The following is a 24442-nucleotide window of genomic DNA, read 5'->3' on the forward strand; positions in this document are numbered from 1 at the left end:
ACTACGAAAATACCAAGGAGAGAATGCAAAGAATAAATAATGTCATGGAATGTGAAATCATAAAATATTTTGGTATGAAGTTGATCAGTTGATGGAAAGCAGCAAAAGCAGCAGCTGAAGATAGATTGTGTTTATGACCATACACCGTGATGTTGACCATATAGTGAGGAGAATATGGATATTTATGGATGGTTGGTAGTAACTCAAGTGTAGAATAAACATTGGTTTTTGCTTAGTGCTAAGTACATTGCACAGCATCTATTACATGATTACCAAAACACTACAAACACAGACCCCAAGATGTGATGTAAACCAAAACACTAGAATTGTGTGGTACTTACCTATACACAGTGGATGAACAGAGGTTTGATTGTCACTTCAGGCAGCCTGTTGAAGAAAACATAAGGAATTTAAGAACATGGATAAATATTACACTAGTTCCTGGTAAGATTTCCCTCCGCGGTAAGATTACCTTCCATGGTAAGATTTCACTCCATGGTAAGATTTCCCTCCATGGTAAGATTACCCTCCACGGTAAGATTTCACTCTATGGTAAGATTACCCTCCATGGTAAGATTACCCTCCATGGTAAGATTACCCTCCATGGTAAGATTACCCTCCATGGTAAGATTACCCTCCATGGTAAGATTACCCTCCATGGTAAGATTACCCTCCATGGTAAGATTACCCTCCATGGTAAGATTACCCTCCATGGTAAGATTACCCTCCATGGTAAGATTACCCTCCATGGTAAGATTTCCCTTCATAGTAAGATTACCCTCCATGGTAAGATAACCCTCCATGGTAAGATAACCCTCCATGGTAAGATTACCCTCCATGGTAAGATAACCCTCCATGGTAAGATTTCCCTCCATGGTAAGATTACCCTCCATGGTAAGATTACCCTCCATGGTAAGATTACCCTCCATGGTAAGATTACCCTCCATGGTAAGATAACCCTCCATGGTAAGATTACCCTCCATGGTAAGATAACCCTCCATGGTAAGATTTCCCTCCATGGTAAGATTACCCTCTATGGTAAGATTACCCTCCATGGTAAGATTACCCTCCATGGTAAGATTATGGATAGGAATACCCATGGTATGTAACACTGTAAGTGAAAAGTGTAAACAAATTATGTCACAATTCCACAAACAAAAAAGAAAGAAAGTGCTTTTGGAAATCGAATGATTAAGAATATGAAGTGAATATAAGACTAGTTTCAGGTATTATCATGGATGTTAAAATCCATTATGATGATCATTAACATTTTAAGTGATAAGAATTTAATGTCACATTTCAATGAAAAATAAAAGAAAGTCCTTTTAACTCTATAGACCTTCATGGTGCAGCCATCTTCATTTTCCCCATTGATAACAATGTAACCAAACTGAGGCTAGATAAACACAATAATTAAGTCTCTTATTAAGTTCCTATTTAGCATACATTATTGTTATTTGATACAAGGAACATGACTGAGATGGAGGCAGCATAATAAAGGTCTATTAGATTCTCTCATACTATTTACGTGGAAATTATGAGTCCCTTTCCTTCCTCCATGGTATGCCCATTATCTTAGAATCAATAGCTGAAACTGTTGCTAGTTTGTTTATCACTTATTTCAAATGCATTAAAAAGGCCATTAAGCACAGATGGGAGTATTCCATTATAAGGTTGCTATGGTAACACTACAATAGGAGAGCACCTGCAACGCCTGAATGCACAGCAACAATAAAGTGTCACTGTACTATTTACCACATCAAGTTTTGCCTACACAAGATTAGTTACACAAATTATTAATAAAGCCTTCTGCGCAGGTTTTTAATAACTCCTACAAATCTGATGTCTTTGGTTACTGTTTCTTAGAACCATGAACCACAGGGATAACAAGGTGTTCTATGTAAGTTACTTACACATTAAAGACAGCTTGGCTTACCTAAATAATATAAGGTGATGCAGCACATCTAATCTGAAGGACAAAGATCCAACACAAGAGCCATGACCAGGACTAGAACCCACACTCTGAGAACACCAGATCTTGACCCCCATAGCATTATACCATTTGACTGTGGTGCTCTTATAATATGTACATACTGTAATGTTCACTGATTTAGACCACCATGATTTAAGACAATTGAGCATTAAGGTTGGATTTGGAGTATGGACACAGAATCTACTGCGACCATTGTATCCAAGAAGGTAAAGCTAAATTAGTTCAACATCTATTGTAGCCAGATTCAATTTACGCAGCCATGTTCACAATAATGACTTGACTACATGTTGATAATGTAGCTTGTTCCTTACCTACATAGCCTACAACTTACTTGAAAGCTCTAGGTATTGATAGGCTGACGTGGCGTGACACAACACTTCCCTCTCTGCCCAGGCACATGTTGACAGTCATATTCTGGTCATTTCATATCATGAAAAATGCTTAAAAGAACTTCTTTGAACAGCAATGTCCAAGTCCACCATTTATATAGGAGATCATTGGTCTCACATTGTTAGCATGCACAATAAATCTTTAAGTCTGTCAGTTCTATTTCAACTGAACTCACTAGATTGGTTTGAATTCTTAACAGGCCTACTTGCCAGATGAAGAAAATGAAATAGTAAACCAATTCACCGGCCTACTTGCCAGAAAAAGAAATAGCAAAACAATTCACAGGCCTACTTGCCAGATGAAGAAATAGCAAAACAATTCACCGGCCTACTTGCCAGAAAAAGAAATAGCAAAACAATTCACAGGCCTACTTGCCAGATGAAGAAATAGCAAAACAATTCAACGTCATGACGACAACATATTCATCTAAAAACCCAGGATGGATAACAACCTAATCGAGAAGCAATGCACGATTTGACAAACTAATGTATATGAAAATGAAAACACTTATACCTTGACAAGGCTTGCAGAACATGTCCACTCTGCTCACAGTTGCGCTACATTTACATACATAACCTTTTCCCTCCCTTCCCCTTAGCTGCCCCTTGGAAAATGCATTCATACAAATATGATGGAGAAAGGAAAGTGGATGCAAGGCAAAGCATTACAGAGAGAGAGAGCTGCAGTTTGTTTGTCTTTGCCAAAGGCCATCCACCAGAGTGTTTATTTTCTCAACTCAATTTGAAAAGAGAATAACTTAAAGGCTGGTGGACAATGAAGAATCTCTCAGAAGGCCTTGTGGTCCCACAAATAGCAGGATCATTCAAACTGTTGACAACTTGGTGTTAAATTCTTCATAAAGGTGGTGTAGGACCATACATGACTAGGTAGGGGAGGGTGTTGGAGTGGGAGTCATTATTTCAACAGTTGGCACAGAGTTGATGTAAGTACTACTGTGGTACTTACTGTAACAGATGAGAGTTGTTAACTATTAGAAAAGTGGACAATTCTACTAACAATATTCTTGTCTGAAGATGTGTCTGAACTTCAGGTTCATTTTAGAAGCTGTTGATTGATCCCCAACTAGGAAACCACCAGCTGGCTTTCAATAACATTTGATCAAAAAGAATCTAGGTGAGAATTATCAGAAAGTATCAGCCTTTTGTTGCAAGCCTTTTTTGTTGATGGCCTTTTGTTTATAGGATACGGACCACTTTATGGCTGGACTCCAGCTGAAAAACCTCCACATCCAATGGTATGACGTCCAATGGTAAGATGGTCCAACCAGGAAATAGCACATCACTTAAACAAGGAATCCTCAAGGACCACTAACTCACTACCCTGGCTTGAGCTTCTGGATTTGTTCACGTTATAATAGAGACCAAAATGAATCAATCCTGGGCCTTTTGCACTTCATTGCCCCTATAGGAATGAGCAAGTACATGTAGATGATATAGGCCTACTTGGCAAATTTGATTATATCCAGTTTCAAGGAATCTGGTGTATCTGGTGTGTGTGTGTGTGTTTACTTGAGACAGGTTGGTCAATGCTAATTGTATCCCCTTATGATGTGTAATTAGATCTGCAGTAGAAAGCCTCTTAACACTGTAGGCCATCATCAGTGACTGCTGATGTTTAGTAGTGCTAGTCTTCATTCAAGATCCTTCTTGTGTCGGTATTTCTAGCCAACAATCCTCTTCTACCTTCACATCTAGACAAACTGCATCATGAACTTTCATATTTCACAAGTAAAATGTTAAAAAAGTGCATACAACACATTACTAGTGGTATAGTGATTTACGCTATGATTACTGAATTACTCTAGTTAAAAATCTTGCACATTCACAAACATAATGTGAATTTATAGGCCCTATCTTTATATATTTAAAAAAATGTACTTACAAACTTAACACATGGTGTCTCAAGTAGTCTTGGAAATTACCGTTAATGTCAAACTAATTAAAGGAACACGTTGCCTTGGATCGGACGAGTTGGTCAAAACAAAAGCGTTTGTAACCGTATTTTATAAAATGCATATGGTTGGAAAGATGTTTTAAAAGTAGAATACAATGATCCACACAAGTTTGCCTCGAAATTGCGTGGTTTTCCTTCTACTGTGCGAACTAACATGGTCGGCCATTTATGGGAGTCAAAATTTTGACCCCCATAAATGGCCGACGTGTTAGTCGACAAGGTAAAAGGAAAACCACGCAATTTCGAGGCATGTTTGTGTGGATCATTGTATTCTACTTTTACAACATCTTTCTACCCATATGCATTTTTTAAAAAACGGTTACAAACGCTTTTCAAAGACCAACTCGACCGATCCAAGGCAACGTGTTCCTTTAAGTGTGCATGAAATGTTGGCTAGATCATGTGACAATCATTGGTTGTTCAATGTTTACTGAAGAAATAAGCCACCAGTGTCTTTTCGGTCTGGAGCCAGGAATGGTTTGTGAAGGCTTGGAGGTAGAGTGAAAGCAAGCTTTGTGCTTTAGCCAAATGATAAATCATTCGCCCTGCTTAATGTCCTGCCATTGCCACTGTATACGCAGCATATGATGTCAAATACTCTATGACTCAATACGCCTCAAGGCCTACATATATATATATTTGAGTTCATAGAATTATTGGAGCAACAGCGAAGATGATTCACTCAACTGCAATCACCACATGTGAAAAAACAAAATCTGACCAAAGCCAAGCAGGATATCAGTGGCCTCAGTCATGAAATATGTTTTATAAAAACACTGTGGGATGCTTGGCTGACAGGAACCTCATCAATCTATAGATGACCATACCCATGTGTCAAGCATACAGTAATTTAAGCCTGGCCCCACCAACAGTGGTGTAAGGAATGCAAGAAGGGCAGATCATGGGCAGAGTCAACTAGCCTAGGGAACATTGCCCCCTTCACATGACCCCAGAGTATAAGATACTTTAGAATGACCCTTCAGCTAATTTATATAATAAATCAATTGCTGACATTTTAGAAGACTTAAAGATCATCAACCCAACCTGAAAATCTGATTGAGACCATGAACACATAAATCCTTGTCTGTTTCTTTCATGATTTGAAACAAATTTGACAATTTAAGAGAGGACAATCCTTGTGAAGCTAAATGCGAATCTTTGTTTTGGTGTGTTTTTGTGATTTTGTTGACTATTCAATGACGTTTTAAAACTTTCCAGTTGGGGTAGCTAATTAAATTCTGCTTTTATTTCAACTAAAGCTAGTTCTCTTAAAAGCTAAACCCTAAAGTGAACTCACTTATCCGTTCTTCGCAGCAGGGGTTTTTATGTCGGTGAAGTAATTTCTTCAAAGGAATCGTTAAGGCCTTAGATACAATGCTTTTAAAGAATACATCCATTGGTTTCATTAGCAGAAAGATTGAAATAAATCCTATTCAGTAAGAAAGAGCATGGACAGAGTTACCCAACAAATCTAGACCTCCTGCCACTAATTTGTTGATGGTCAATTACCTTCTCAAATTCATGTTTAACTGAGGAAAAGTGGAAATACTTGAGGACACATACAAAAGGAGAGGCTAAACACCAGCACAGTCTAATCCCTTAATCAATATGTAAATCCCCTGATTATGGTAGATCAATTTAACAAGGGCTTAGTGATAGGCAATTGTATTCAACAGGACAAGATGGAGGGGTCAAATCTATAAAGCTAGGATTGATTGTGAGTTTCCCTTTCGAGTTAATTGTTAATCATTTACTGTGTTCAAGGAATAGGGGGTCAATGAACACACATATTAAGACATGGCTAGAAAACTGCAACCAGGCTTCAACACCATGGAGTCTTTAAGAGAAACTACATGTTGTACCAAATAATTAGTTTACAACTTATTTTCCTAATACTGTTGATATCACTCTTACTAAAGAACCAATTAATTGCTGGTTTTCAAGTTGAAATGTTCCTCGTTTAAGTGCCCCACATCCCTCTAACATGCTTCGACATGCTCCTACCATAAGAGCACAAAGTTCACCATTTGATGGATCTATGAAGAACTGACTCATTCAAAGGATATTGGTCCCCTTTGTAAAGCTAAAACATACAAGATTTCAGAAGTTGGCCATGCATAAATTACATCTAGTTTATCACTATTGAATTGTTAATTTTGGTTTTTATAATATAAGCACTGTAAACTCAGCACTTACTATTGGATTGGTTTTCGATTTTTGTTACACAAAACTTGATCAACTTCAGGCCATGAACTATTTTTGGCAAACCATGATCAACTAATACCTGTTCCAAGACTATACTATAATTGCATAGGCTATTAGGCCTACTCCTTGTGACTCTCACAGAGGATCTCAGTAAGATATTCAGACATTTTCAGGCTCATATTTCATAGTTGTTGTGCCTCTTGTTACGCTGTTAATGGGTGTAACTAGATCAGATAGACATGTGGTCACCATTGCCATGATCAATGCAAGTACTATGTCAACCCTTACGGCCCCAGGAATGTCAAAACGTGGGCATGTTTAAATTTGTACAGACCAAGATTGCAAATGAGTGTCTTACTAATCATGATGACTCTCTACTTAATGACTGTTTGGTTTCACAATGTAGTGTACAATTACCAGTAATTGGCACTTTGGTTTCTTCTACTCGTATTCCCTTTAGTTACAATCCTTCCGTCGTCTGTTTTATAAAATACATGGTTTCTTGTTTGATCTTTGGAAACATCTTAGAACAGAGTAATGCCCTTCAGCTTGTATGAAGGCAATTAGGCCTATAATTAATCAAACCAAAAGGTTAAGTTACTAAAACAAATCAAGAAAATTGGGTTCTGGAAGTTTCCTACTAAACGCTTTGGTTTGAATGCATGTCATCAATAGAACCAAGCTGTACTTAAGGATGATCCTCAAATACAGTATGGACTTACTTGCCCAGTGGCTATGTACATAACTGTCCACCTTTATCAATGGTTTCTACTGTAGGATCATGCTCTATGGTAGCATGTACAGTAGTCAAATGCACAATGGTTTAACTCACAATCCTCATAGTAGATATCCAATTCAATGGTTATGTAATGTGCTTTCTATTAAAGTGGGATAATAAAACAACCATTAATAAATATCCCACAGAGTTAATGCATTCTGGTTGCATTCTGGTTGGTTGAAGACTGGTCATTTGGAGGGTGCACACTGTAGACCTGCTCTGTGACTGTTAACTGGCAAATAAATGGCCCCTGAACAAGCATTGTTGTGTACCAGTTCAGTATGCACTCTGCATCGGGAAACGATTCAATCAACTGTTTTCTTTGCAAAAAAAAACTGTCACAGTATTTTCAAAAGGAATATTGAATCCATCCTCGCTAAGCTAGGCGCATCGATACAAATTGTATCTTGCCAGAGACCCCAGAATTCGTGAACGTACACCTATCTATTTAAGAAAGTGTTTTGGGGTGAACATTTTTCCAAAACACCTCTAATACTTCAAACAAAATCATTTCACAAAATAGTTTACACTGTTAAACAGCTGCAGTGCTTCTCACCAAGTAAGTTTCTACGGTAATTTATTTTGAAGTAATTACAAATATTAACAAAGGTATAAGGCCAAATAATAAAAAATGTCAGTTGATCGTCCGGATTTTTCAAAAAAGAGGAGGATGAGGGCCTTATTATTTGCTATTTACTTTTTTTTTTTTTCAAGATGGCCGCTTAATATTATCAAACAGGCCACCAATTCTTCAGTTTGAATCAACCGCAAACTTATTTTATACCTATTAGTTGGATGAGGACCTGTGTTAACACTTACCTAACAGGGTCGGATAACACTAAATAAAAAGATTTGATGGTAGTCATTCACTAGTATTCTTTTATGATCAGACGGTTAGAAGTGTTTGAGAGCATCACATTAGATTCGGGAAAAGCTCCTAGGCCAGTCCTTTTGAATTAAAAAAAATAAAAATAAAAATAAAACTTTTTTTTCTTTCTTTTCTTTTTTAAAAAAATCTAAAAATAGTAAAAGTAAAAAAAAAGGATGCGGGCCCCCAAAAAGGATGCGGGCGGGGACGATCAACTGGTATTTTTTGTATTTGGCCTAAATGCATTTAATTAGGCCCATAGTAGACTGATCTACCAGAATGAGAGAGAAGTAATGTACCATGCATTCATAACCACATGGAGCTGTGTCACCCACCATCCTACCTTGCTCTATGAGTCCACAGCCCTTCAGTAGAAATCATTACTGGACAACAACTTGTGTTGTACAAAGAAAGTCCCTATCTCTCAGTCACATCTATTATTTACAAGGAAATCAGCAACAACAAAAGAAACACAAGGTAACTGTTAATTGATTATTTATAAATTGCCTTTTTATCTGTTTGTATTGTTCATTCAGTCAGTACATAGTTGCATGTGAACTAAAATCTCCAATGAAACAAGGTTAATTTATGCAAATCTGTTAATTGCTGGAGGGCAGTGTAAACAACACTGTTGACTTGAGTGATTACAAACAAGTTCCAGTAGCAGGAAATAACAACAAAATAAACAGTCAGGGAGGATGGCCTCTAACCACAGCCTTGACCTAAACAAAAGATACAACAGGTTCACTTTCTTCTCATTTAGATGTCACTTTCAAACTTTACAGCTGGTCACCTCCCAAAAGCAACTTCAGCTGGACATGTTTATGTTTTCCTACAATATTCACAGTCACATGAAGGTCTAATTCCTCAATTCCTCAACAATGATGTCAATAAATTAAACAGGTTTTCCTCCAACCAATAGGCCTACTGCCTGCAAAATTTTCTGATTGTTGTTACATTGTATTCCGTTGTACCATGGAGGTGTAGCTCCTGGACTCCCCTGAGCCCGGCACAGGAGCCCAGCACAGGAGCCCAGCACAGGAGCCCAACACAAGAGCCCAGCATAGGAGCCCAACCTGGGTGAGACTCTCATGTGACTACAATAAACCCTTTTTTTTATTGGATTTCACCCCTGATGAACCAGAGGTCATGCTGAAGTTTCCAGCTTTCTCTTTAGGGAAATCAAACTAAATTTGGATTGATTGAGACCACCTGACCCTCACAACCCCTCAGACATTTCGTGATCAGAGAATTATGTTCTGAAGTCCCCAAGACACACAATTGTGGCATCCAACAAAGGAGCAATTGAATATTGGATATTACGAGCTGTGACTCTCATTGGAATTTATATTTTAATAAAAGACACTTGTGTGTATTGTAATATCAGGGAGCCTTATGGGGTCTTGAGGGTGACTTAGGTTTCCAATACAATCTGTGTAGGACAGCCTACTAGTCACTATATAACCATAGAGGAAGAATAACTGAACTGACTCCAGTAGAAATCAGTGTGAAGGTCAAAAATTATTGTGACATGATGGTTGATACTTTAAATAGTTTTGTTATTCATGTATTTAGATTACTCAATCAAAAGCCTCACCAAATATCAATTTTTGACAAGAAAACTTAAGAAGTGATCTTTTCAATTAATTGTCTGTTGACACATTGTGCATTTCAAATGCCTTTGCTTGACATATACAAAACGATGGCAGCCTGCAATTATTATGTAACACAAGCATCAATGTAATTGTGTAGATAACGTGTGACGTCTTTATATTATCCTAGTACTAGTAGTCCTATTCAATGCCAGATGAAGGCATAGCTCACCAGCTCTCAGTTCCATGACTGCTGTTCCACCACTTTCTGATGATATTAGAGACATCAACTTGCTATCTCTCAGGATGTTTACCACTTCACTTCATTAATCATAGTGCGCAATAAATCAAAACAAGAAAGTAAAGTTGACAAGCCACTCCCAAATAAATTGTTCAAAAGCACAAAGTAGTCTCCTTTTAACATTAACATAACCCCAAGAGAAAACAAGGTTTAACAATGTGATATGTTCAAGTAACAACATTGCATTGTATTATAGTAACCCTAACATCATAAAACAGCAATTTGCCTTGAACACTGCCAAATGTTGGGTCATGCTAACTAGATAAAAGTTCCCACAGCGCTAGTTCCAAGTGCATGTTGTTATTTGACACTCTGGGCTCAGTTAGGGCCATGAGTGCATCAATGAAACATTACACGCATCACAGATTCCATATGAAACTGATATTTATATAAAGTAACCGATGGTTTGATGAATCTAGACCTCTTGTTTTCTGTATGATTGTAGTTTCCATCATTTTTATATTAACACAACCTCACTTGGAGTCATCTAAAATAGGCACAAGCTAGTACTTAGGCCTAAATAACAGCCATTTCAAGGAAAACATGAATAGTGAGAAGTCTCAGATTAAAGCAACTTTGATGCAACAACAGAAGAAGTTGTTTCAGAGAAAGAGCACAATGTTTTTCAGTTTCATTGGCATTACAATAAAAAAGAAAGAAAATCAGTTGACTAGTTGAACATTTGCAAGCATTAAACCTGCTACATGTAGTAGGAAATACTTTATAAATACTATGTGTGACTGGCAATTGTTTTGAATCAAAAACGATATTAACAAACTCGAAATCAACCTCAAAATGTAATGTGTGAGATGACATCCTACATGTAGTAGGCCTACAATGTTTGATCAAGTAAACCATCACGCTAGATGTGGGATTAGATACGACTTCCTTGAAGGAAAAGAACATTATTGCAGTGCACTCCTGATTAAATTATCATCTGCTTTGACATCATGACTTCTTGAAATCTGAAAGATTTATGAGCATTATTCCACCTCATAATCAATTAATATTGACAGGGTTTGAGCTTAAATCACTAAGTATATCTCAATATGTTTATGCCAATCAGAGACAGCTTCAAAGGTACCGCATGCAAGTCATAAAAACACAACCTCAGGCATTTTATGCTGGCACCAAACCAAAACCAAAGGTCAAGACAGCTTATCATAAAAGTTAAATCCTTTTGTCATAAAACAATCAAACCTACTCAGAAACTTCATTATCAAGAATATTTGAATTGCAGCAGAGTCACATCATCATCATGTATCAATAGTAATGTGTAACACTCCAAGTCCTACCAATTCAGGTTTCTTTCTGATCTACTGGGTTTTTTTTGTGCAACAAACCATCCACCAAAGATTGTAAACTGCAAGTTTAATTAATTTGTTCAATTTATTGTAATTTATTTTAATACACTGTTATGTTTTATTGTGATCACTTGATCTGACTTTTCAGAATAACTTAAGCAAACTGCATGCCATCAATTTGTTTTCTTCTTGTGCACATCCATACTGGGCTTACAAGCATTTAGTGATTTTTGGTGTCATGCTGTTGTTCTCTACACTTGGGCAGAGTGATTTGGACAGACTTACTTCTCTGAAGGATTGGAAGTAATGGTACTGGTACAAACTTTACAATAAAGCTTTCAGATTAAAACCTTTCACAATAACCACTCTATAAGCCTAGTACTTTTTCTTGCTCAGTATAAATCCAGTATGTTTTCTGGTAAACACCACCATCTTGTCTGATCTCCTGAAAGTGAAACTAACTCACACACATAGGCCTAGACCGACCATGTTGTATAATGAACATTACCGTTCATTCAAATATTTATGGTTGAAATTTTGATTGGATAAAGTCCTTCATTTTCAGTTCTAAATTCAAGAAATCTTATTTTACAATCCATCCTAAACCAGCTGCTTTACCCACCAGGCCTAGTAGGATTGAACTTTTTATTTATCTGTCCTAGACCTCTGAATATTATACCCAGATCAGGAAATGGAAAATGATCTATCCACTTGTGTAATTGTACTCAAGGTACTTCAGGAAGGAGTTGTAGAAGTATTACTGACACCAGAGAAAGAAACAGGAAGTAATCTGGAGTCAGACTGTCCCTACAATCAGGGCACTGCTGTTTATATTCCCCATAATTCAATATTACATCCTTGAGATTTCATCTCCTGATATTGGCTGATGTAGAATATCAAGGTATTAAAATACATGACCTAGAATATAGCACAATGTAATTAATTCCTCCGGATTTAATTATGAAATGGAAATGAGACTGATGGTCTTTAAGTCCACCTGTCCAGATTTCTCTGTCAGGGCCAGTTGACCAAACCCACTTTCTGACATCACCTCTATAAGACTTGGTTTTATTTTGTCTGACTTGGTAAGATTCATAGAGTGCTACGTGTATCATAAGAATAGCAATGTAAAGACATTAGCAGTGACTGATGGACTGAGCAAGAAGGATGTAATACAGATGTGTTAACCATCATGCACTATAGGATGAAGAGGTACATACCAGAGTATTTGAGAGTGACGTCACTTGGGACACCATGATTGAGTAGTAGAAGGAAAGTGGGCTAAGCTGCCCTTAGAGTGCCCAACTGCAACTCTTTCCAATGAAATCAACACAGTAAGTCATTCCACCATTCAATTGTTATTTGAAATCTAAAAAAAGAGATAAATTTGTCCCGATTCTAAAAGGGGAGCAGACCGACATTATAAAGAATTTCTACTTTTGGAACATATTTTGGCTTTACATGTTACAGTCCTTTGGGAGAGTTATCAGTGAGATGTTATTCCATGATATATTCAGCAATGTCAGTACATGTATATTATTGCCTAATGACTAATGGTAAATTGTTCTGTAAATGGTTGGTAATGGTTTGTTTCTACAGTTTAACATGGCTACAATGTAACAGGTTATGCGGAAACTCATGTGTATGTCATGCATAGTACACAATGCATAAAAATACATGCCAAGCTATACAAAGTCTTGTATCACATTGAATAACCCCTATCGGAAACAATAATGGGCATCTTGACAAGGCGTGTATGCTCCCTTTTAAGGATTATAATGGGCATCTTGACAAGGCGTGTATGCTCCCTTTTAAGGATTATAATGGGCATCTTGACAAGGCGTGTATGCTCCCTTTTAAGGATTGTGCATTTTGACTCCACACAATGTATGAAAATGAATGAAGGTCTTCTCCTTGAAGCAATTACTCTATAATCTATAGCACATTTCATTTATCATTGCCTCAATAAAATGCATCTTTGTATTAGAAGGACATTATTCTACACACCTGCATAGCATTAAACTTAATAGTGGACAACTTTACTCTAAAAAAAATAAAAAACACTTTTAATTAAAAGAAAAGTTAAAGGGAATTTCTTTATTATCATTTCTCTTTCTGAATTTATTTTTTTAATATCTGAGACTGGCTTAAAAGTCAAGGGAAAATAAAAATAGAATAACCATGCAAAACAATTTGATGGTTATTTTGAACATGCACAAAAATCCCTGACATTGGCAAAGCAATAAATAGTTAGAGTTCTGTTGGATGACATATTAAAATTTTAAATGAATTTACTCCCCCAAAAGTGAAAAAGACTTTTTGTTTAAAGAGGAGGTTAAACAAATTAAGTTGAACCCACAGATCCATTAGAAAGATTTCTTGAGTGCCTTGGTGTACCCACCAGTGTACAACATGTACTTGATGTACAGGCTAACCATCCTTGAATATGTTGCTACATACTGAAAGGTACTGTGTACACATAGCACCCAAGGGCTTTGATTCACTTAACATTATTTGCAGGTCACAATGGGGTCAACTGTCAAATGAGATTTATGTTAATAAATGGAAAGAGAGAGCCTTGCAGTGATGCGCCTCACACAGCTCCTGTTACATTATATCTCTGGATTTAAGAACATGTCAAAAGGTTCTAGCACTGATTGATTTTTACTGGCAAGAGATCACTCTTTCTAGAGTCTTGCTGGCATACCATATTTCAGCGATACTCTTCTGTCTGGAATAACTGCAGATGTTTAAAGGTAGTCTAGTTTTCATCACCTGACAAAGGTACTCCACACAGCGTAGCTTGTTGTTACACAAAAGAAAGAAGACTAGCCCTTTTTGCAGGTACTTCAATTCAAATATTTCCATCTCAATGGGAGCATACGATAGTGGGGGGCAGGGGGGGGGCATCAATGGCAAAACCAACCTCAGCAATCTAGAGGGGGGGGGGGTTATATTTTATGTAGGCTACATTTTGTTTTCAAACATACTGACATCAACTCCTCCAACCTTGGCCTAAAGAGTTTGTTTAAAAATTTGACAAGTAAGCGGGGGAAGCTTGTTTTAATTGCATCTTCATTGATGGATTCTTTCTTACAACATCAATTAGTGTTGTTTTGTGGTAATGAATAAGATTGACATTGTATGTGATATTACATCTAATGTATGAATGATAAAGGGTAATAATGTGAAGCGCTTAGGGACGTCCTTTAGGCATGAAAAGTGTTATATAACAAAATTAAAGGCATGTACACAACATACTCAATTTGTATTTATACTAGTGTTACACAGATGTACTAATATCCATTTCTCTGTTCCATACACAACACAAACATGTGCGTGTTCTACTGCAAAACATGTCAATTATCTCATCCTATTATATGAAATTACACGAATCATGAAGATGTAAATAATTTGTGAACACCCATGCCCATACTGATTCAAGTGAATTTGTCCACAGGGCACACAGGCTGATACAGTTTTGTACTGTAGCCAAAACGCCATGTCTACAGGCCTACATATTATAAATAAAAATGTAAACAATCACCATTAATATTACACTTGTTAGGAATTGATAGAAACATATCATGCAGTACTCACCAAACTCTGAAATGTTCCACAATAATCCCTACATACAGCCAGGATATCCAGAAACATTCATTTCATGTTATGACAAACCAGAATGCGACCTTCTACGAGTACTCGGCAGCCTAGTCTGTAGATAGATCAGCTTCAATTCATACAACATAATATTCAACAAGACCGAACAGACATGTAGTGTACAGTCACACTGGATTCTTATGGCCCATAGTAAACCACCAACTTACAGTCGGTGCTCCCTTAGGCTAGTTATTACCATTAGACACTACCATTACATACGTAGGGGTGTTCAATCAACACTATGAGTGGAGAGGGGTTGGTTCAGCAGTAATTCCATTCATGGGTAGGGGCTTAGTACATACAAACAATATGTACGTACATTTACAACATGTTACATGTATTGAGTGCATACATGTAGCATAGAGAAAGGAGTAGTAAGGAGTTTCTACAAAATGGAAGAATCCAAAAGTGTCTGCCCAGTTTGAATGAGTCATATTTTTCTCTGAATATCCAATATTTTAACTCCTACACTGCATGCACAGTTTCCCATTATTAGGAAGAATCTCATTATTTCTTAAGGCATAATATGACGAGTCTGCATAGTAAATTAGGACTTACAGTAATGTGTCAGATTCATGTTATTATTATTTTGTAAGGCTCTGAAAAAGACAACGTTTTCATCATTCATTTTTATCTTTCCAGAATTAGGAAGAGTAATTTTGTGAAAAATTAGTTAGTATGCATTATTTTGCATGTGAAACATGGTATACTGAAATGAACCTATTAGAATGAGATTCGCTCAACAATTTATAAAAACAAAAATTACAGCACAGGTCAAAATTGGCCGGTGGTGGGCGGCTAGCCACAGACTACCAGATTTATATAGGGTCTATTCATTTTCCAGTCAGTCTGGTAGCCCTAATGGCTATTGAAAAAATATAATACATGTAGGCATTTACTGCATCACAGAACAACAAAAATATTCAAGCTAATGAAATACTACTTATCAATGTATATTAAAACAAGTTAAAGGTAATGTATAGCTTGGTTTTTGGAACCGTTCGTTTGTTTTAAGCTGATATAAATGTAGTTATATTCAATCAAATTAACCTGCGAATGTTTCTTTTAAAAAGGTGGTAGCGTTTTTGCGATATCTCTGAAACTCCAGAGCCAATATGTACACGCAGGAAGAATAATCCCTATAGGAATACAAAATCAAGCGTTAGTAATGCTTCTTGTTCGCATTTCGGGGGATAAAAAAGCTTCACGATCCTATAAGCTAAAGCCTATTTTCTATACCATCCGCCCGAGTAGTAGTCTTTTCAGAACTGAGAAGTCTCCCAAACCCCCGAACATCTACTCCCTGGTAGTAGAATAAAGAAAGACAGTTCTCTAACTAAGAACAAACTCTACCTGGCAAGTAGATACACACATGGTGTTACCGCAAACCAAATATATAAAAAAAGCTTCAATTACGCATCTCTATTCTCAACAGGCATAAGATTTATATAACCTACTAATGTAAGTACCAAGAATACATACGTCCGTGCAAGTGCCCAAATCTTGCTGCTCAAATACCTGCACGTGTACATCCCGATATGTGGAGATTGTGCAGTAATTCACAAGAACCAAAACCAGACTACACTTTATAGTCCGAGGAAAGTTAATCTAATTAGAACACATTTAATGTTTAGTTAATGCTAAGTGTAAACGATTTGAAGAATGGGATTGTACACATATAATGTACACAAAGCAGTTTATTGTACTATTGACGAGCATAATTTAATCACAGGGTCAGTGTGTACAACTACAGTGTCTAATAACCATAGAACTTAGAAGAAGGAACCACCAAGATACAAACATACCACAATATCTTCAGTCCACATTGCATTTAAACAAACAGCAGAAATAATGAGCCAAATCCAAAGGGCAAATGCTTTCTGTTTAGTCTTCAGAACCTGCTCTTATGAACCTATAGTGATTACAATTGAATTGAATACAGACAGTACTAGGACGACCACACAACGCAGGCATACTATTACACTAGAAAGCTAGAGGGCCAACACACAAGGACCACTGGGGGTACTTCCAAAATTCTTGTTACATGAGTCATTGCACTGCACAAGGTCCTACATTGATCTGACAGGAATGGTAAACCATTCCATGGATTATTGACTGCACATCAACATTCAGACTCTAGTCCAGGTGGACATTGTTTTGTCTACTCCATCACCCTCTATTCTTGTCAATTATTGATCAAATAACCCCAAAATAGTGTTATGGTGCCTACCAGGACATGTTTATTAACTCATGAACAATTGTGATTCCAGCAACATGGGGGGAAAAACTTCACTTTTTAGCCTGGAACTTTTTGGGTCCATGCTTTTTTGTTCTTATTTCATAAAGCTTTGTAAATAATTGAGTGGTAAGCTAATTGATAAAGGGTGCTATTTTGTTCATATTATCCATTAAGACTGGTTAATTTAAATATTTGTACTAATTTGTGCCCTACCTGCCACACTGAGTCATTTGCTAGCATCATGATGAGTGCATGAGTTGCTGTGGTCATGTGCTTCGTGATCGACGTAATTCGTCAGGTGATTTGTTACAAACAAACTCAATAGTTAAGTGCTGGTAGATTCTGTTAAATCTGTGAAAGTTTATTTATTGTTTAGGAGAAATTTAGCAACTTACAACCATCCAATGTGACATACCTAATTGTCACAAATTGAACTGATTTCGACTCCAACATTAACATTTGAACATCTTTGCCTAACGACTTTTTACATATTCTAAACAAGAAACATTAACTCTCGGCCTTCAAAGGCTGTCCCCGATGATGATGAACTTGTAGCATCTTTAAATGATTCATCTGCAAAGCTCATCTGAGCATCTTGAAGATGAAAGAGGATGCCATTACTGTATGGATGGCAGAATATTGACCCAATTCCATCAGGCACAGGACTACATTACCAGATGTCTAAATGATATAAATAACGTCTCAGGAATTCCTTGAATGAAATCAAAACATTTGTAGGCCCTGAATGCGATTGATGTGAAAGTAAATCACATCAAATTGGGACTATATGAACTACTGTTCTAAATCACATCAAATTGGGACTATATGAACTAATGTTCTAAATCACATCAAATTGGGACTATATGAACTAATGTTCTAAATCACATCAAATTGGGACTATATGAACTAATGTTCTAAATCACATCAAATTGGGACTATGTGAACTAATGTTCTAAATCACATCAAATTGGGACTATATGAACTAATGTTCTAAATCACATCAAATTGGGACTATATGAACTAATGTTCTAAATCACATCAAATTGGGACTTTATGAACTAATGTTCTAAATCACATCAAATTGGGACTATATGAACTAATGTTCTAAATCACATCAAATTGGGACTATATGAACTAATGTTCTATTGAAAGAATAAAACACAAAATTGTGAAAATCTAAGGTCTACAGTTTCATCTATGTCCGAGTGTTGCTACTATAAGAATTTGAAACACTTTAAAAGGTTAGCAAATCCCTGATTGTGAACAACTTTTACTACTGTAATGTTGGCACGCAAAATAACATGAAATTTCTCCTTTGCTTTGAATTCTCTGTAAGGCCATGTGAAATTTAACTTTCATTGTTCCTCTTTGGAACTAAAAAATGAATGACTCAAATAATATGCTTGTTCAGACTCCCGAGTCCTAGGCCATGAAAAATGAAGACAGATGTAAGTAACTGGAGCAACAGCATTTTAGAAAGGTAGCCTTAAGCTACAATACCTCAAGAGTAGAGGGGCATTACTAAAGACTATTCAAAATAAAATCTTTTGAACCTATGACTTAAGAGCTAAAAATGGTTGTGTAAATATAAAGGAGGATCAAAAGGGTCTTCAGATAATTCAATTAAGAAAATAGTTTACAAATTCTTCCCATCACCACAGACTAAGCAGACCAATTAAACTACAATCAATTCTTTCTTTTCAATCAACTAATGTGTAAAGGGAATTTAATTTCAGTAATGAACTTAATTGTGAAGAATGCAATTAGTCCCAACCAATCCTGTGCCTGATGATAACAAGAGTTAAACACAATCAGCAATTCATCTTTAGAATCATCTGTGAATGCGTTGATTAAATCAACCATTGGAGAAACCCTGCTGGTTCTAGATCATTCTCATAAAAGCTAGGGAGGGTAGACTTTTTAGGAAGGCTTGAGGAAGGCTTGAGACACGGTCTTTGAGGGTGAATTCTTATATCTCCGATTAATTTCAAGTATCACTTGGCATTGGATAATGCAATAAAGCCTTTAGACTCCTTGCATCAACCTTGGATTATTAATAATTACACCAATGAGTTTATACTAAATCTTGTTCATGATTTATTAAAAGATGAACATTAAGATGAAAGTCTAAAACATTAGCGAACAAATCCATAAAAGTACCCATGGCACTGGCAGAACTGTACGGACACAGAAATAACCATCACTGAAACACTTAGTCAAAAATGTGTTTTTAAGGTTGTTCTTTTAAAAACTGGTTTATGGAAATTTGTTCCATTGAGGTACAGCATGACGAGAAGTTCAGTCACCCAAGTAAGATCTCAAACAACTACTTTGCACCATATAGACCTTGAATTTCGTTCTGTAAAGGGGCACAGCAATTTTCCTGTTATTTGGGCACTTCATTCCAATGAGGAACATTAAATTTGTATTGGACCTTTGCAAGCTGTGGGTGCCGTTTGTTATTTCAAGGCCTGCAGTAGTCCATCAGCACTGTACGATCAGATCGTAGTCCTTCATGAAATAGTGGTAGGAACTTTCAGATAAGGCAGGAATGATAACTATGTGGTGAGGTCACAAGTGCCAATTGATATGAATGGAAAAGCCAACACTGTTCAAATAATAGTATTGATGAAGATTCCTGTGTTGCTGTTTATATTTGGTCTGTCAAGCAATGCCAATACTGTCATATCCCAGTAAACAATGTAAAACCAAAGACAGCTGTGTCATTTATTTTTCCTGTATGAGATTGTTTTTATTGTTCCCTTTGTCTCTTGTTGAACCAAAATCATTAAGGCCTAATGATATAAAAGAAAATTGTTACTACTGAAAATGATCAGAGTATACTGATGGAAACATCAAATAGTTACACAGTTCTATTCCAAAACCACAACTGATTAGTAAGACTTTTTGAGAGAGATTTCATGTGTGGTTTTATACCGCAAGCAAACCTCATTTCAAAGTTTTCTCTACAAAATTTGCAGATTTATGCTACTTTCTTAGACAGTATTGTGCAATCAATCAACAAGGTAAAGATGCTTCATCAGTCAATGGACTCAACTAAAATCAGGTTCATCTAAAATCTTATCATCATTGGATATTCACTGTTTACATTAACATCAGATCTCTAACAACTAGTGTCAGTTCCATGCCTGCTATAAGCTACCTGTGAGGTGAATACATTGACAACGCAGAATACATACATTTCCCGCTTCCTCCAGAAGCGTAACCATACCTGTACAAAACACGAAATGTCTGCTGCAGAGGGAACATAAGGAGCTCTTTCAGTCAACTTACCTTCTACCATTGGGACGGTGTTACACAAGTAGCTTCATCCTCATGCTCACACATGCTTGGACCATGGACTGATTTATTTCATTTTCTAACAGCAAGCTACACACACCCACCTTATTGATGGATAATGTTTGAGGATCAAATGCCTTGTGGTCAGGTTTTTAATCCTTTGCAATCCAGATGACTGCTTCTTAAACTAACAGTTACATCATAAAAGCTATGGAATGCTAGGCAAAGGGTAAATAAACAGACCCAGTGGACCTAGTACATATTGCATGGAAGAAAGTTCCTTCCTCCATGGTGTTGCATGTAGTACATTGATGAGGAGGCAGGGCATGCCTCCAAGGGTAGGGCAATAAATAATGACACATTTTATGCCTTTAGTTGATGCACTGAGCAATGGTGAACATTATTACTATTGGTTTTTACCACCACTACTACACTTCCTTGTTCAATTTGGAGTGCGAGTCCAAAAAAAAGTTCCTTTTCAATTCACAATATATGAGGGTTAGGCCTACATTGGTAAAACCCTAAGGAGAGATTATTATAAAGTTTGTAGAATGGTTTGACAAGTTTGACATTTGCTAGGATGGTTCAATGGGCCTACAATTGCAATCATTCATTTCAGTATTCAAACGTTAGAACATGCATGCACACTGAATATCCATTGACCCCACAACGTTTGCTTGAAACATAGAGCAAGATGGTTGAAACCATAGGTACACATGTAGTGGTCAATAATTAAAGTCCAAACTCAAATATTGATTTCAAAGGGCCCACATTGAGTGTGACATTTTCACTAATTATTGAGTCAAGACTTAATACGATTATAGTCATTACGTCTACTCTATTCACCAGATTAACGAGATAATCATGTAATAATTCTCTAAATGAGTTACCAGTGTTCCTTCAGATGCAGGTTACATTGTTCCTACCATGTCGGTTCATTACCATGCCTACTATTGATCAACAGTGGTATGCTACTTCAGGTTGGAGTTCACTCTGTATTCTGCATTTATCACTCAGTTATTTTCAGTTTCTGATAAGGAAATGGTTTATTTGATCAACTTGATAGCATGTGTATCTGTTTGAGTTCAAAGATCAACTACAAAATAGTGACATGCAACCTTTTGTTGTTAACCCATCAACAATATTTCTTTCATACTATAATGACTACAAAATTAATCCCTTTTTTCAGAAAAAAATTGTAAACGCAACGAAACATGATCCAGCATATAATATGAATTTTAATTTAAAAAAAAAAAAAAAAAAAATGCCTTATGCAAAAGCCTCTAACCATAAAGAGAGCAGTAAATAAGACAATGAGTAAAAGATACAATGGCAAATAAGCAGATTACAAATAAGCAGCTTCAAATAAATAAGTATCTTGCACTTATAGTTGCTAATTGTTTGTTTTTTAAAAACTCCTACATAATAAACCCTTATCTTCACACCAAGGATAAACAGGTAATTGAGCCATTCTAATCCTGATTTGAATCAATCATGTCCAGGAGACAAGGTGTAATTATTACTAGAGCAAGGACTTTCAACCAAAGCACTCCACAAGGAAACCATTATCAAAGCAGGCAGTAAAAAACAAGAAATAGACCCCCAGGCCAGATCATGGCTCACTTTAATCAAACCTTATTATAAAACAATAGTACCATGACTACTAGAGAGCTTTGTGGTGTTCTATTGCCACCAGAGCTCTTTTAAGGCACTGGAAACCTTTGGTAATTGTCAAAGGCCAGTGAGTATTCTCACTTGCTGTATCTCAACATATGTAATTATGTTTGGACTCAATTTGTCGTCAAAGTTGCAAGAGAATAATGAAAGAAAAAAACACCCTTGTTGCACACATTTGTTTCCTTTCAGATGCCTAATAAAAGGCTCCAGGTCTTTGTCTTTTATATTTGAGTGAGAAATAACCTCTTTTTTCAAAAACGTTGTAACTTCAAAGCATAGAGCAAGGACCAGAAGTTCCTTCCTCCTTGTTCAGAAGGAGCTCTGTTTCTAACATCAGCTAGCTATATTATCAACATCAGCTCTCCATTGCTCGTTACAGTTAATTTTTGATGCTAACTACTATTTTGAGTAATTACCAATAGTGTCTGGTGCCTTTAAGACCCCCTGGATGAGTTGAGCTTTCATTCTATCATTTTAATTACATAACGGAGTCTTTTTAATGAGTGTATAGCCTACATGTACATTTCCCCATTATTACTTATATCAGGCTTCCAGAGGAAACAATGACAGCAATGTTGTGTCAGTTAAAGTTCCCGGAGACAGCAATATCGCTTCAATATTGCTCCATCCTGGCATTTTAACAAGTTTCGCCGGTTCCCATATAGTCAAGAGCGCGCGCTCCCTGTTGTTGACCATTGAACGGAGCTGCAGATAATAATCAACAACAATGGCTGCTTCTACTAGCGGCGCGAGATTCGCTTCGGTTTCCGAAGAGGATTTTGAAGAACTTTTGAAGAACAAAGCTGCAGAAAAAAATATGGAATCAGGTGAGCCAAAATAGTGTTGCTTCGACGAGTGCAATATTGTCATAGCGAGTGCAACATATTCTTGTATCTCCCTCAAAGCCATCCAATATTATATATTTATAAGGTAGAACTTGTACTTATAGGCCCACATTGTATGACTTCCTAAAGAGCTGAACTCAAAGGAAAGCAAATATACATAATCTATCAAAGTTAATTGTCTAAAATGTTTTCTCCGTACTATCTATCTTCCAATAAGTACATCCCTCCAGAGGAGTATAGTCGTACTTTGGTGCAAAAGTGCTTGGTCACAGAAACAAATATACAAACAAATGTGCTACAGACTGAGGTCAAGGTGCAAGTAAAAAGATGTCTGTGTCTCCTCACAATCTGCATACATTAAGAAAGAAGAAAGGGTCATGGGGTATTATTGTCTTTGGTGTTTATTTTATTTTAGACTCTAGGTGGCAGCAGACTTTCCTGGAGGAGAATCTATTGTTCAGTGTGTTTGATGCACAGTAAGGAAAACCACTCCTGGCTTGAATTGTATTGAACTCAAACAAATTGACTCCCAAAAGAGTTTGGAAAAACACACAACGTTGGTCTACACAATCACATGCAGCATGCAACTTTCAAATTGGACACAATCAGAAAATTGCTAAACACCTAAATGTATTGCTCATATGGCCTACAGTGTTTCTCAACTTTCTATGACATTTAAAGTGCGGGGAGAACGCAGTCGGCAGATCAGCTGTTTGTCTATAAATAAAACAACCTACTCTGTGTATTCAAAACCATGAAAAGTTGACGTTGAATTTCAAAGACAAGTTCACAATTCACATTTCACACTGTTGCCTCAATACACTCATTCTTCTCTGCTATAATAATTTTGTGGTGGGTGGGTTAAGGCTATCCACAATAGAACATGATTGAATTGATCTACTCATGGGTTGACAGGATAGCTTTCTTCACTTAAAAAGCCCTGGGCCAGTAATAGCTTGCTTCAGTTAATTCTTACAAACAACAATAAAGAGGTTTTTTCCCAACATGGCAGGCACTAATACAATGCAGCCCTCCCCCCAACACTCCCTTCTGAAAGCAGGCCTCTGAACTTAACTATTTAGGTTGGCAACTATAGGTACACTGTACCCAAATCTATCAACTCAATAGACTTGACATGGGTAGAGTGTCTCTTGCTTCCATCTATCCTTCCTATAATCAACCAATACGAGTGCAATTATGTGTAGGTGAATGCCAAAATGTGCGCAATCATCCAAACTCACTGGTCAAGGATTCAGAATACATTATTCTGAATCCTTCAAAATCGACCAGTGAGTTTGGAGGATTGCGCACATTTT

At 36.7% G+C, this 24442-nt stretch overlaps 1 protein-coding gene across 3 annotated transcripts in view; it reads right to left on the minus strand.

The window, feature by feature from the left end:
• Positions 1 to 24442, minus strand: part of LOC139952029 (dystroglycan 1-like) — an 82771-nt gene that overhangs the window by 31735 nt on the left and 26594 nt on the right. Inside the window, exons 1-2 of one of the 3 annotated variants that reach the window (XM_071950981.1) lie at positions 20599 to 20638; positions 342 to 387 (exon numbers count right to left, since the gene is read on the minus strand). The gene's annotated coding sequence lies outside the window, so the exon portion shown is untranslated. Of the gene's footprint in view, positions 1 to 341; positions 388 to 15005; positions 15190 to 20598; positions 20639 to 24442 lie in introns of those variants that run through there. The other 2 variants (XM_071950976.1, XM_071950975.1) reach the window with 2 other exon arrangements.

The sequence above is a fragment of the Asterias amurensis genome, chromosome 2 (genome assembly GCF_032118995.1).
Source record: "Asterias amurensis chromosome 2, ASM3211899v1".
NCBI classification, from domain to species: Eukaryota; Metazoa; Echinodermata; class Asteroidea; order Forcipulatida; family Asteriidae; genus Asterias; species Asterias amurensis.